Source organism: Rattus norvegicus, chromosome 14 (assembly GCF_036323735.1).
Source record: "Rattus norvegicus strain BN/NHsdMcwi chromosome 14, GRCr8, whole genome shotgun sequence".
NCBI lineage: Eukaryota > Metazoa > Chordata > Mammalia > Rodentia > Muridae > Rattus > Rattus norvegicus.
In genome coordinates this window covers 12621598-12637107 of record NC_086032.1, presented here as the reverse complement: position 1 = coordinate 12637107, position 15510 = coordinate 12621598, and positions in this window count along the sequence as shown.

Genomic DNA, 15510 nt, shown 5'->3' with positions numbered 1-15510 from the left:
AAATGTCTCAATACCATTCTTCTTAAGTTTGAGGAAAATTCACAATATCACCCTGTATCACAAGGGATCTTCTACTGACACTCTTGTGTTCTATTTGTAGCCATTTTTAGAGGAACTCAAATAATGTTGATATTTGTTTCACATTGCAAGATTTATAAATTACATAATAATTATATACATTTATGTGTATAAGTTACATATAGAGACTTAAAATTTTCATAATTTACATACTGAATACTTGATACATATTGATAATATACTGTAGCATTCTAAAAACATTCCATCAATATATCTTACCACTGATAACCAGAATGATTTCCAAATGACAAAGATATGTTCAATATTTAGGCTTGATTTCTAGGTATAATTCATGCAGTTCTTTATTGTGCTTTAATATCTGAAAGAGGAACTGTTAAGTTTAACCTAGGTTAGCTTTTGTTTCGAGGGTCACACAGCTGCTGATCCAGAACTCTAGCTTGTGGCTCTAGAAACCAATCTCTGTTGGTCATTTTAAAAGTTAAATATCTGCTTTGGTTCTTTTGAAATAGGGCTTGTATAGACACAGGCTAGTGTTTCACATGCCCACAAACAAAATGTACCTCTAAGAAAATGTGTGTCTGTAGTCTACTTTAGAAGGCCCAGGGATCTGAAGGTGGTGTCACTTTGAAAGTTTCCACCATAAAACTATTGAAGAGCCACGAAAAGGCAATACTGTGTTGATCTTCTTCTTCTTGCTCTCTTTCTCCTTCTTCTGCCTTTCCCTCTTACTGTTATTCTTTTGCGTTCCCTTTTGATCTTTTTAATGGTTAAAAGAATCAAAACAGAATAATGGCACTAATCAGGTTACTACTAAAATTCAGTCTATAATTATTTTCCCAAAACCATGGTCATAGATGTTTAAGACAAAACTGTGACCATAATAACTGTGTAATATTAAGAACTCCTCCAGGAAAAATAAAAGGCTTTCACATAAAATGGTGTCCTGGGTCTAGTAACATAAGTCCAAGGAAATGTAGCCTAATTATTGAGTTTTATGTTTCTGAAATGCCTTTACAAACTCACAGATCTATATCTAATACTAAGCTTTGTGATTTATAGATTAACTAGGTAGCCCCTGACCTTAATAAAAGCAATAAAATTGTTATGGCTTCTTTTGTGCTAATCAGAAAGTCTGCAAGTAACAATTAATGAACTCCAGGTCCATTAAAATTTATAAGGCAAGATATTATCATGTGGTAGTGGAGCTGGGTGAGAGTGCTGTCAGGTTCATCAAAGGTTGGTGCAGTCTTGTTCATATGATGTAGTTGTAAAATCACGATAACCTCTAGCTTTTCAGAGGGGCCGCTGACAGGAATGCCCAAGGTAAGAGTAGATGGCGACTCAAGGCTCGCCAACAAAAGATACTTAAACAATGAATGAGTGAATGAATGAATGAATGAATGAATGAACGAATGGAATTGTAAGCCAGGCACGGTGGCATGCACCTCCAGATCTTGGGAGGTTGAGGTAGAAGGCCCACAGGGGAGGCCAGCCTTCACAACATGCAGAGTTCCTGCCCGGCATGGATTGTATAAGACTGTCTTACAAAGCCCGAATGGAAACCAACCAACCAACCAACCAACTAAATAAACAAAGCAGAACATAAAAGCAGGTATTAACTAATATAGTATTTACATTAAAATGGTGAGATTATTCCATAATGATCCAAAGATAGAAACAGCCCAAATATCCAGCAACCGATGAATGAACAAAATGTGGCTTGTCTATATGATGGAATATTAAAGAAATGAAGAACAGATTTTTGCTAAAGCCACTGAAAATGTTATGCTAATCAAAAGAAGGCAGATAGGAGAACCCATATTGCTTGATTCTATTTGTATAAATAGCCCAGAAAAGGAAAAACTTTAGGTACAGAAAAACAATAATTATCAGAAGCTGGGTGAGGAAAGTAATTAGGTGTGACTGTTAATGTATATGAGGCTCGATACTTATCATTACATGTATATGATGAAAATTACACTGCATGATGAAAAAGCCATAGATTAGAAGTGTGAATGGATTCAAATATCCATAAATATATTAAAATCTACTGAATTCTATACTTTGAAAGGAAATCTTGGATCAATGAAAGCGATTGATGCTTGTGGGTTACCCGGCTGCTAATCCAGAAATCTAATTAATGGATCGCACAGCTGTGAATCCAGAAGCCTAGCTTGTGGGCCACACTTATGCAGTTATATGACCAATTAATAGCTCTTGGGAGTTATTCATTCCCAAATATGGAGACCTCTCTGTATATGCCTGCAAGTAAAGATGTATTTTTAAACGTAAGTATGATCAATATCGTGAAGGAGTAATTGAAAGACTGCTATTAATAAAGCCAGAAAGGGAATATATAAAAACCATGCTATAGCAACCATATCAGCTAAATATGAACAAATCCGAATTAGAAATGTTGGAACTGAAAAGACGCAGTAGTTGGGATGATTTGTTTAGCAGACAGAGTAAGTAAATGGTATACTTGGCTCAACCTAAAAGAGCATTAATACATTTGAATAAAATAACAAGGAGGTGACAAGGAAGAGGACGTGAATGAAACACAACCCCACAGAGACATGGAAAGACATAAGACACTGTGTGAATGCTTAACAGTTACCTAGAAGGGAAGAAAGAAATAGAATAAAGGAGGTGGCAAAAGAAGGAAAACAGTATTTGAGTAATTGTCTTGATAACGCGCACTGAGACTACCATGCTGAATCAGTGAAACCCAAGTCACACCTACAGATGTACTGGTGAGATCACGGCGTGTCGCAAACACACAAACATATCTTAGTGTGATTGGACAAAGCTTCCTTAGAGAAGAAAGGCAAATACAGCCAACAGGTCCTCAGTAGAAACGTGCCCTACTGAAGAAAGGGATGTGGACTCAGCATGCCAGAGGATGTACAGTTCCTTACACCTCACACAGAGGGAAATGTGAGGAGAGTACAAACGGTAAAGATTTACCCAAATGGTACAGTCATTCTCAAACCAGCAAGAGCAGATGACAGTCATTGAAAGAATGAATCAAGACACAACGAAACAAGGCAGTCAAGTGGAGTGAAGCGGGCCAGGAAGCTAGCAACTTCAATCTCGTTTAAACATGGCAGCAACTTATTTAGGAAAAGAAGAATGGGGTGGTCAGAAAGTTATTAGAGTATGCTGATGCCTGTGGTTTTGTAGTGAACGTATATTCATCGAAGACCACTTATCAGTGAACAGAACTGGATCCAAGAGGAAGAAGACGTATCAAGACACAATAGGTTCATGCTCTGGCCCTCTGTACTTTCACGGAGGCTGGCTGAGTTGACAGAACTTTGGTGTTCAAAGCTCAAGGGCCACTCTTGAAAGAAAACTGCATTTAGCCTGTTGACGAGGCAGATAAGATGAGGCCATTTACACAGTATGTTTTGCAGGAGGCAGTGCAGGTCCCAGACAGAAATGACAGAATGTGTGTGGTGTTTGGAGCAATGTCATTTAGGTTGTAGGCTCTCCTAAGCTTCTAGCTGTGTAGTGGTCAAACTTGGAGCAGAACCACTTGTGACAAATCTGGGTAGCAAGTCATCCAGGCCAGTGGGAAGCACTGTGTCTTCTTTGTCCCAGGTACCACAGAAGATGACAAGGATATCAGCTCTGTGTCCCCTTTACAGACAGATTCTAGAACACAGCTCAGAACCCTTTCAGGTGACCTGCTTGCTACAATAACAAGGAGGCTCTGGAGCCAGCAGGAGAGGCCAACTTTGATCCTGAAAAATAAGAGGACCCTATCTTCTACTCTTCTCTATCTTCCTACCTCCAACTCAGAAGCACGTGCTTAATAGCCAGAAGAAATCTGAAGACATAGTAAAAAGTCTACCAAATACTGTGAGAAGGAAGCAAAAGCCAGACCAACCAAACCAAACCAAATCAAACCAAAACAACCAACCAATTAACCAAACACAAATCAAGTGCTCATTTTCAGAATTTCTAAGGCTAAACACTGGATCTCCCCTACCCAGCCCTGGGAATGGGTAAGGACTCTAGCTCTATCATTTCCCAGATCTCTAGATTCACCCCTGTCCTCCTTGACAAAGGAGCCATGCAGAAAATCGTCAGCTGTCCCTGCTGAGGCCATCTACCCCAACCTCTGTAACAGCTCAGACTTAGTGAGAGGACTGTACCTCCCTCCGCACACTGGAGGAAGGCACTCCACGCTCAAGCCCCCTTTGGCACTGTCAGAACCTGGTCCTGTCCCAGCAGGAATTTCATCGTTTTCTGCTTCCTACGAGGGCCCTGCAGCCTGGCCTTGGACCAGAAGCTAAGGGAATGGCAAACCTTCTGTAGCATCAGTTCCGTCTCCAGGTACATATTCACCTCAATACTTTTTTTGGGGGTGGGGTGGGAAAGGATGTCCTTTGTGGAGAAGTTCTAAAAATGTCTCCTTTCTACTTTCCCCGTCACCTCTGTAAAAAGCTTTGATACCCATCATTTCTTGGATACTTTTGATCTCAGGATCTCTGAACAACGTCAAGCACCTCTGCTGTTGGACTATTGACTCCCAGTCAATGGGGAAGACAAGTCCCCTGGAAACTAGAAGGTGGAAAGAAAGAACCAACTACCTCTTCAAGTTGTCCTCTGACTTCTACATGTGAGGCAGCATGCGCATGTGCACTAAGATTTTAAGGTGGTCTCCGTTATTAATCTATCAATATTTAGCACATTTAAAAGCTGTACTTGGGCCAACACATTACTGCCATTGTCTCTGGGCTTAACACATTGGGCCTTCACGGCTCTGTGCTGTTCCAGCCTCCTCAATGGCTTCTGGCAGCCTTTGTCTTTTCTTAGGAAAACAATTTTCCCATTCTTCTTCTACATAGATTTTCCTGGTTCAGCAAAAAGACGTTATGCTATTTGCAAGAATTTTCTGTGCAAGACTCAAGTCAAACTCTATCTTTCACTTTACTTCGCTGCTTAAATTAAGAATGAAATCACCATTCTTTCTTGTAAAAATAAATTATTAAAAAAGAAAGCTAACAGTGCTTGTGGAGATAGCCCCCGTGGGGGATCTGGGGAATGTCACGGATTTCTCCTACCATCAAGAGGCAGAGGCTGGCATGGAGGCTGTATTGGCTCCCCAGAAAACACTTGGAAAAGTCATTTGGTCCAGATTCAGACATTTCCATTATGATACATCTAAGCCTTTAAAACTATCACTAAAGCAAAAAGGAATCACTCCAAAGGAAAGACTGATTATTTCCCTAAGACATGAGAAGGCAGAATTATGATTTGGAAAACAAAAATGAATGGGAGGTCTCCTCCCTTGTGTTACTCCTCTCCGAAAGCAAAGAAGCAGAGATGTTGCTCTGAATGAACTTGCAGAGTTGGGTAGAGGTGGCCACACAGAGGTTGAGCGCTCCTTGAGTTCTGATTCGGCTTTTGCCAAAGTTGCTATTTCCGAGCAACTGGAGTCCTCCCGTAAGCTTCGGCTCAGTGGGAAGTGTAATGCAAATATTTTCAGATGAGTCACCTCCTTTTATAAGTGGATTCTTAATATTTTGACTTTCTGGTAGATGTGTGGCAAAGCAAGAGGTGTTTCACAGACACAGAGACTAGAGGGCTACGCTCAGGCAGCCTATTGTCTTATAACCTGGTCAGACACTCAACTCTAATTCAAAGTATAGGGGTACTTTAGTCTGCAATTTAAAAAAAAGTTGCTTCTGTGAGTTTTAGATGATATTTTTCTTTTTTTTTCCATTAAATTGTATTTTATTATGTTTGCATTTTTTAGAGTTATACTATTAGATGATATTTTTCTTGATTCTAGCTGAATCCTTTCACTTGAAAATTCATTTCACAGTCAAAACAAATATCTATTTCCACATCCTTTATTATTCATGGTTTTTTTTTTGGTAGTAGAAGTCTGAAAATTTATCTTGTTATTGATGTTACATATTTTGTTCATAAATCTTTATATAGACTCCTAGGGAAGGCGCATGGCTTAGAACATCCAGAAACTCTGGTGTGCCATGAGTAACTCCACAGCAGGGGTGCATAGCTTGTAAAATCCTGTGACGCCAACTGCTGAGCTCCTTCCTCAGAGAAAGGCTGTGGCCCCAACGAGTATAGCCTGTAGCATTACACAACCTCCACCTATTATTTCATGATATACAAGTTGCTATATATTCTCTCATTACTGGAAACACACACACACACACACACACACACACTTTCTCACCCGTCTTTCTCTCATGTGTGTATGCATAGATACATGTGACATACAGATGCATGTGCTCATGTGTATTCCTGTGCACAGACATGTAGAGACCATAGTTGAATATTATGTGTCTTCTTAACCACTGTCCATCCATTTTATGTGACAATGATTCTCACTGACTCTGGAAATCACCAGCTTGGTTAGACTGCCAGGCATGGTGGTGCATACCTCTAGTTCTAACACTTGGGAGGCAGAGACAGGTGGGTGTATGTGTGTTTGAGGCCAGGGATGGGCTACTTAGTGAGGCCTTGTCTCAAAAAACAAACAGAAGGAGAATGAGGAGGGAAGGGTGTAGGAGGAGGAGGGGGTGGAAGGAAGAGGAGGAAAGGAAGAGGAAGAAGAGGAGGAAGACAAGAAAGAGAAGGAATAGGAGAAGGAAGAAGGGGAGAGGAGGAGGGGTGGAAGGAAGAGGAGGAGGAGAGGAGAAAGAAGAAGAAGGAGAGGAAGAAGAAGAAGAAGAGGAAGAAGAAGAAGAAGAAGAAGAAGAAGAAGAAGAAGAAGAAGAAGAAGAAGAAGAAGAAGAAGAAGAGAAAGCTATTTTTTTCATAGGCTCCATTAAAACTATTTTACAAATAAAATCAGGTGTCAATTCAATGTCATGGGGAAACATCTAGAAACCACAGTATGTAAAGTATTTCTCTCTTCTTAAGAAGTGGCTATCTACTGGTTCTTATAGGAGTGGAGGAAGATTCATACTGAAGTCTCTAGGCCTTACCATCTTTGTGGGTTTGAATGAAAATGGTCCCCAATAGGCACACAAGGAATGGCACTATTTGGAGGTATGCCCTTTCTGGAGATGGGCCTTGTTGGAGGAAGCGTGTCATTGGGCATGGGCTTTGAGGTTTCAGATGCTCAAGGCAGGCCCAGGGTCATTCTTTCTTCCTGTTGTCTGCCAATCTCGATGTAGAACTCTCGGCTTCTTCTCTAGCACCACGTCTACCTGCATGTTGTCATGCTTCTCACCATGATAATAAAGGTCTTAACTTCTGAACACATAAGTCAGCCCCAGTTAAATGTTTTCCTTTATAAGCGTTGCTGTAGTCATGGTGTCTCTTCCCAGCAATGCCTTAACTAAGATGCTGTCTCTTAGATGCAGATGAAGTTACTATAATCTTAATGTCTGAATTTGGTGTGCAACTTCTTACCTCAAGCCTAACTAACTCTGGGAGTGTTGCTACCTCTAGGATCACTGAGGCTCACCCAGAATCCCCACAGGTATACTTTAGCACTCTCTTTTGGGCGCCTATACACCTACATCCTCTGGCAGGAGCACGATGACATCGCTACTGGTAATTATGCCCCTGCCTGTAGTTGCTTTGTTCATTGTCCAACTTCGTGTATGCTAAACCATTAAGTACTCTTAGAATACCATGTTGCTACTGGGCTGATGTAAGAACAGCATGTTTTGACTAAATGTGAAAAAATGCACTGAGGTGGACCCCTGTGTCACCTTTGGTCACGTCAGCTGCTAAGTGGCACTGCCTGTGTCCCATGCCTCACTAAATGTCTGCTCTATTCTCCGAGGACAGGAGAGGAATAGACACACACTCTGTTCTCGGTTACTTTCTCTTCCCTGTCTTTTCTAAAAAAAGTGCTCATCGTAGATGTTTGTTCACACAAATAGATACCCACAAGCCTGTCACTAGCAGTCCAGCAGGCACAGAAGCATTCTACTGGGTCAACTACAAATTAACAGGGCGTTGCAGTGGAATAATATCCAAGGTAGATTTTACTTCATAGGTTTGCAGGCAAAGCGAGAGTAGGGAAGTAGATGACTCCCCAAACACCGAAGCTGAGAGAACAATAATGGGAGTACTAGCTAGGCTAAGACGATGTGTAGACAGCGGAAAGGTCAAAAGGTAAGTAAAGAACACACGTGCTCTGAAGTTCAGATATGAGCCTTCTGCAAAGCCCAGGCTGCAAATCTTTCAGAAACCATGTCCCCTCACTTCCTTTCATCTACTCATTCCTGTTGTGTGTGCACCACCTTAAACCTATTGTAGTTATTGTGAGCCTGTGCCTCTTCCATTACTAGGGGATAAGTACACTGTTGGCTCTGCTATTGTCTCACGTCCTGCCCATTAGTAGTCACAGCACCTTGCTTGCAATGGTGTTTAATTAGGCTTCAAGTGGCTGAAGGTGCCTGGGTAAACATATTTTCTGAATTAAAGGAGTCACGTGGGGTCTGGCCAGTGATGAGTGATGGGAAACATGTTGGTTCTAGATAAAAGGAAAGACTGGTCATGCTCTTTGTCTGTTAGAATAACTCCCTGGCAATTAAGAGAGTGACATTTTCTTTGTATTCATTATTTTATGAACATTGACTGGACACCTACTTGTGTCAGACACTACCTCCCACTTTAAAAGTAAATGATTTGTATAAATATATACATATTCATATATATATTCACATATATGAATCATTATTGCTTTGTTGGCATACTTTTTGGGATATTTTATTGGGTTCTTATATCTTACCCTTCCAAATCTTATTCTACCCTAATTCATTCCAAGCCTTCGCCACTAGGTATAAGAGAAAGAAGGTAAGAGAGGAAGGGAGTGTAGACCTCTTTTGACTACTTCTTGCTGATTAGGGATATTGGGCTCCTTGGGCCAAGTCCAATCTCCATCATCAGGATATCTCTAATCCATATTGCTCTGTCCATTTCTAACTAAGGCTGACGTGTCTACAGCTCTTTCTGAGTGCCTGATATATAGCACCATTTCCAGGGGTGATCAGCCAGCGACCTGACGGAAGATTGACTACATTAGACCTCTTTCATTATGGAAAAGGAATGCACAAAATGAGTTGACATAACAGAATAGAAATGGCTGAGACTTCTGCTGTATATACCCGCTGTACCAAGCTTAGTACATGGACACTTGCCTTCTATGATTGCATCTAACAACCATCATGGGGCACATTCCAACTTTACAGACTCCCCAAGAAGACACAACTCTGGACCTATGTATGAGACATTTCTAGAATGGCTTACCTGAAGAGGAAAGTGGATATCACTGTTCTATGGGACCTTGGCAGAATGAAAACAAGGTGAATACCAGCATTCATCATTTTCTACGTTCTAACTCAAGATGTAATGGAACTAGCCACCTCAGACTTCTATCACCATGCCTTCCCCACCAAGGGTTTGGAAGAGTCACTTGTGGGTTTCATGTACTACCACAATCAGTAAAGTACCCTTCTGCCTCCTGCTGGTCAAGATGTAAAACTCCTCCAGCACCATGTCTGTCTGCATGAAGCCATGCTTTTCTCTGTGATGATAAAAGACTGAACCTCTGAAACTTTCTAAAAATGTTGAGACGTGGCTCTGGTGGAGGAAGCAAGTCACGGGTATACTTCGGATGTTCTACCTAGTCCCTGGGTGCAGCAGGGGTGTGGACTGATGAGGAGGATGGGTGAATGGAAAGCAGAGGCGAAGGTAGCATGAGGTGTAGAGCCATCATCAGAACAGTTCTTCCCACACCCGTGACTCAGCAAGCATGTTTCTTCTATCTTAAGCCTCTACCAACTCGGCTCAAGGGATCACTGGACGCAAGAAAGACATAAGGCTGTTAGCTTTCAAAAGTTTCAGCCTAAGTTCACACACACGCGCACGCGCGCACACACACACACACACACATACACACACACACATGCACACACACACATATACACACAAACACATACACACACATACACACACATACACACACATACACACACACATGCACACACACACATATACACACAAACACATACACACACATACACACACATACACACACATACACACACACACACACACATGCACACACAAGTACTCATATCCCAGGGCCAAATAGTCTGACTAACACAGTAGATATGTGAGAAAACAGATGTGTACTCTGTGACTAATACTAAACAGAAATACTAAAGCCAAAGAACGATATTGGAATATTACATAAACTGTTAAGAGTTCAACTGAAGCTACCCAGAGCGAAGCAACACTGTTCTGAAAGGGAAAGCAAACATCTTGGTTTCCATCGCTTTCTATTGAACGTGCTGAGTGTGTACCACATTGAAACGAAGCCTGTGCACTTTTCAAGGAGCCAGATAAGTCCAGACAGCCAGAAAGAGTCTTCTTTCACCCATCACCCTTACCACAGTACCAACTACAGAGCATTTAGCCATCACCGAAATGTCAGTGATCAAGACAGGAGTCTAGCAACACTGTTCTCCTGAGAGGCTCCACCCACCAACTAACGCAGGCAGATGCAGACACCACAGCCACAGTGGATGGAACTTCGGGACACTTGTGGAAGAATGGGAGGAAGGATTGAAGCCCCTGAGATGATAGGAACTCCACGGGAAGACCAATAGAATCAACTATTGGATCCTGGAGCCCTGCTACCCTTGTAGCAGATGTGCAGCTTGGTCTTCATGTGGGTCCTGAACAAATGGAGGTGGGGCTATCCCAAAAGCTGTTGCCTATGTGTGGGGTATGTTCTAGCTGGGCTGCCTTTTCTGGCCTCAGTAGGAGAGGACGCACCTACTCTCACAGAGACTTGATGTGCTACAGGGTGGGAAGATACTGGGGAGGGGGTCCCCACTTGCTCCGAGGAGAAGAGGAGGAGAGATGGGAGGAAGGATTGTGTGAAGGGGTGTGACTGGGAGAGAGGCAGTGATTGGGATGTAAAGTGAATAATTAAAAGAAAGTAAATGATAATAAATCAAATAAAAAAAGGGTGTTTTCAGCCAACAACCCAGCAATGGCGAAAGCAGCGGCAGAAGCAGCATCAATGGGGGCAGCAGTAGAGGGAGCAGTGGCTGCTGTCACAGGCCGTCTCTGGGCTTTCACATTTATACCCTCTCAAGAGTCCCCGGAACCCCAAACATAAACTATCCGCAGCTGGCAGAAATCACGCCACTCCTAGAACAGGAGACAATCACAGTTAGTGGCTGCGAACATTCTGAAGCAGACCATACCCCACACCTGGGATCAAAACAAAGACGTTCACATAAGTGGGTTTTTAAAGAAATCAAAATTCTCACCACATTGCTTGAAGTAGTGCATAACAAGCAGTATAATGAAAACTGTTCTATTCAACTAAAAAGAAATCCAAATGGGCTGCTGGGACCTCCTTCAGCTCTGGGGACATTTAAAGTCTAAGCACATGAGCTTGAGGAGACTAAAGTATATACCCACATATTATAAAGTGTATATCTGCATATTATAAAGTGTATATCCACATATTCTGATGTATATATATATGCATATTATAAAGTGTATATCTGCTTATTATAAAGTGTGTATCCACATATTCTGATGTATATATCTGCATATTATAAAGTGTATACCCACATATTATAAAGTGTATATCTGCATATTATAAAGTATATATCTGCATATTATAGTGTATATCTGCATATTATAAAGTGTGTATCCACATAGTCTAAAGTATATGTTTGCATATTAAAGTACTTTTCTCTAACAGAAACGTGTAAATGATTCCTAAGGTAAGTTTCCTTGTAAAAGGAGCAAGTCTTAAAAAATGGACATGGAGGAATAAGACTCTACTCAATGGAAAGAAAGAATGAAATGAAATACAAAGCTAACACAGAAAATGAAAGGTGTTTTTAAAATGATAGCAATATTGTGTCCCCAGATGGTGGAAATGATAACATAATTAAGTGGATGAGTCAGGTCAGCTAAACTCATACACTCTAAGACTTGATTTAAAATACTAAATAGCCCATTTTCTACAAGAGCTATAGCTTTTAAAAAGAAACATTGAAGATAAAATCATGAGAACAGGTCCTCCCTAGTCACAGGACTCACATGCATGGACTCAACAAATCATAGAACAGAAATATTAAAAAACCCTCGTTTGTGCTGATCATGTACGTATTTTTGTTATTATTTCCTAAACAATATCATCCAGTACCTACTTATTAAATACTTGCACTTAATAAAATAATATTGTTCTAGTAAGGAACTGTGAGTGATGTGGAGATGGTATGGGATATACGGAAGTACAGTTTATGTATAAATATGATATATATATATATATATATATATATATATCAGGAGCTTGGCCTCCACCAAGGGTCCTAGGGAAAAAAAGGATGTAAATTGAGGGAAGGAACACAGATAGGTATGTATGTATATGTAAAGCCCAGAAGACATGATTGTATTATATATATATTACACATATATAGCATATATGTACATTAATAATACATCATTAGTAACTCTGATGCTCATACTGCGAGCATATTACATTCTGTTCCTTCTTCCAACTCCCCTAGGGGTAACCCCTGCTCTACAGTTTGTATGTATAGTTTGTTTGTATGTTTTTTATGTATTTTTTTAATTTTACAACAGATAGCACAAAATCAGGGGATCAAAACGCCCTATTTGTTATCTCATAACTGTATCGAGGGCACTAGTGGACCTTAGCTGGGTCCTTTGCTCTTTGGCAAGAATTAAATTGAGTTCTTTGGCTGGGCTGCATTCTCATGAGAACCCCCATGAGCACAGGACTCCTTCCGGATCCTGCAGTGGCCAGTCCAGTTCATCTTCTGGTGACCACAGGACTGGGGTTCTGATCTTTGATGGTCCCCAGGCTTGGGGTTTCCCTCAGCTCCTGAAATTCCTCTCCCTGCATGCTGTCTCATTGGCTCTCTCATTCCATGTGCACCTATTTCTGGGCCAGAAAAGAAGGTCTCACTTTGCCCTGCTACAGTAGACTCTTATGTAATGCAGGGGAAGCGAGAGCAGCAGCTCCTACTGTTGACAGTGGTCAGGGGCCAGCCTGCACAGGCGATCAATCACACAGTGGTGTGGCATCTGTCAGTCACATGGTCTACCTGCCTCCTTATCACCATGCGCATGTATGTAAAACAGACATGTATAGACTGCATATACTTTTGACTTGACCCATGTCTGATCATGATGCGTGGATTAGCCCGAAATCTGGGTTTTCTATACACAGTTCCACTCTTGTTCTCTCAGGTTCAGATGTAGGTCCCAACCGCAGTTGTAATTTTCATTTTTATATTGTAGTCTGTTGTAAACCTGTCTCCGAATCAATTTATCATTCTGCTGCCGATAAAGATTTATTCTGATTCCAGTTTTTGCAGCTATAAAAATATTCCTATCAGCATTCTTGTTCTCGTTCTTGCTGGAAATGTGTAACTTTTCAAGGATTATAACCCCTTCTTTACACAGTGTCCAGGGCAAAGGAATCTTGTAAAGTGTCAATCAGTTAAAATCCTCCAGCGACATCTCACTGAGTTTGGATTTCATCCAAACTGCCTTTCATCCCTTCCATTTTTTTTTCTTTCGCCCGTTTTATTTCTTCCACATTTGTCTCCATGTCCACAGTTTTTCATTTGTCCCCACCCCAGGGCTTTCTTATCCTATTTCTAGAATTTTCTTTTGTAGGGCCTCTGAAGTTTGACTCCACCTTATCATGCAGCTAACCTCAGATATCCTAGGGCAGCCTACTCTAGCGAACAGATCTCCAGTGTCTTTACGTTTACTTTCTGTTATATGACTGTGTTCGTTATTTTGATGGAGTTCTTTTCTTCAGTTTATTGATGGCCAGCATGCTTATTTCCTCCCTTTGTGTGTAGCGGCCCTGAGAGCGGGGCTCTTTTTCTTCTGCTTGCCATGTAGCTAAAATACCCTTCTGGGCTGGTTGGCTTTACCTGTAACTTGATAGAACCTAGAATCACAAGGGAAGAAAGTCTTAATGAAGAATTATGGAGATCATGTTGGCCCATGGACCAACCCCTGGACTGACGTAAGAGTGGTGGAAGGGAGCCGAGAACAGGAAACTAAGCAAAGATCCAATAGCAATGGAGGTGCTGAGGCTTTACGTTCCTGCCGGAGTCCCTGCAACCGTGGACTGTATGTCACCTGCATTTGCACACCAGGCAAACCTCTCTCTCTCTCTCTCTCTCTCTCTCTCTCTCTCTCTCTCTCTCTCTCTCTCTCTCAGATGATTTCTCACAGCATCATCGAGAAGAAACTAGGACACTAAGTGTCTGGCATGTTAAAGTTTTCCAAAGCCGTTCCAGGAAGTGAATAAAATATCTGCCACACCAGTATTTGCCGGAGGGAGAGGCCCAGAGAGCCGGAGAGTGTGGGAACTGCCCTGTGGCCCTCTTACCAGGGGTGCTGCCGAAATAGAGAATTTTCTCTCTTACACTTTCAATTCTAAATTGGGGCGGAGGAGGGTGACATAAGAATGCTAAGTGAGTGGTTCCAGGCTGGGGAAGGCTGTCCTTGCAGGCCAATCATTCGACATTTAGTTGTTGACAGGTTTCCGGGCTCCCTAATTAGAACTGTAAAATTTCAGGTGAGTGCCAGCAGCTTCAACGCTAATTCTGATTTTTGCAGCTGCAATCACTGGGCAGCTAATGGTGTAATTGATGGATGCTGCCAGTTGCTGAGATGGATGGAAATTAATACTTAAATTACCATTGTTGGAGGTCATAATCACATTTCCTGTCACATCCAAAAGCAGTGTGTTTGTGTCCCCTCAGTCAATAAAGTGTCAGATAATTTTGGGAGAACAAACATGCTTTAAATAATCGGCTATGGGATATTATAAATATATAAATGTATGCATCTGTATATGTAGTGTGTCCTATCTGTAGTATGTCCAAGTTCTCTCTCATGATTCAATTAACAATCCTTTAAGAAAAAAAAAAACACACTAGGGGGAAAAACCTATTAGATAAATCTTCAAGAAGAAAAATCCTTATTATCTTGAAATTCTTAAAAACATTGCGCTTACCTGATAAACAGGAATTGCCTATGTTCGGCCAAGTTTCAGAGGGAATTCAATTTCCAGGGATCCATTCATAAGGCAGTATAACCAGCCTGTGTCTTCTATATCGGTAGCCAGAAGCGGAACTGTCAAAACGGGGTGCTGTTGTAGCAGTTAGTCGGCGGTTTCTGGGTGGCCCTGTAGCCCTGCAGCTTACGGCTTACTTCTAATACAGGTACCATCGTCACCTTGTCCCGAGGAATATGAAAGAGAACAAACCAGAGAGGTGGTCTGCTTTATTTCCTTCTCCTTTTCTCCTTACATCTTTAACCATTTCATTTTCAGTTTTCTCCACGAGTCGTGGGGACACCTTTATTTTTATTGTACCCAGCAATTCTAGCCACTGCCATGCCTGTAAGTCACGACGTAAGACGCTGCTGGAGCAATGCCGCGGCACA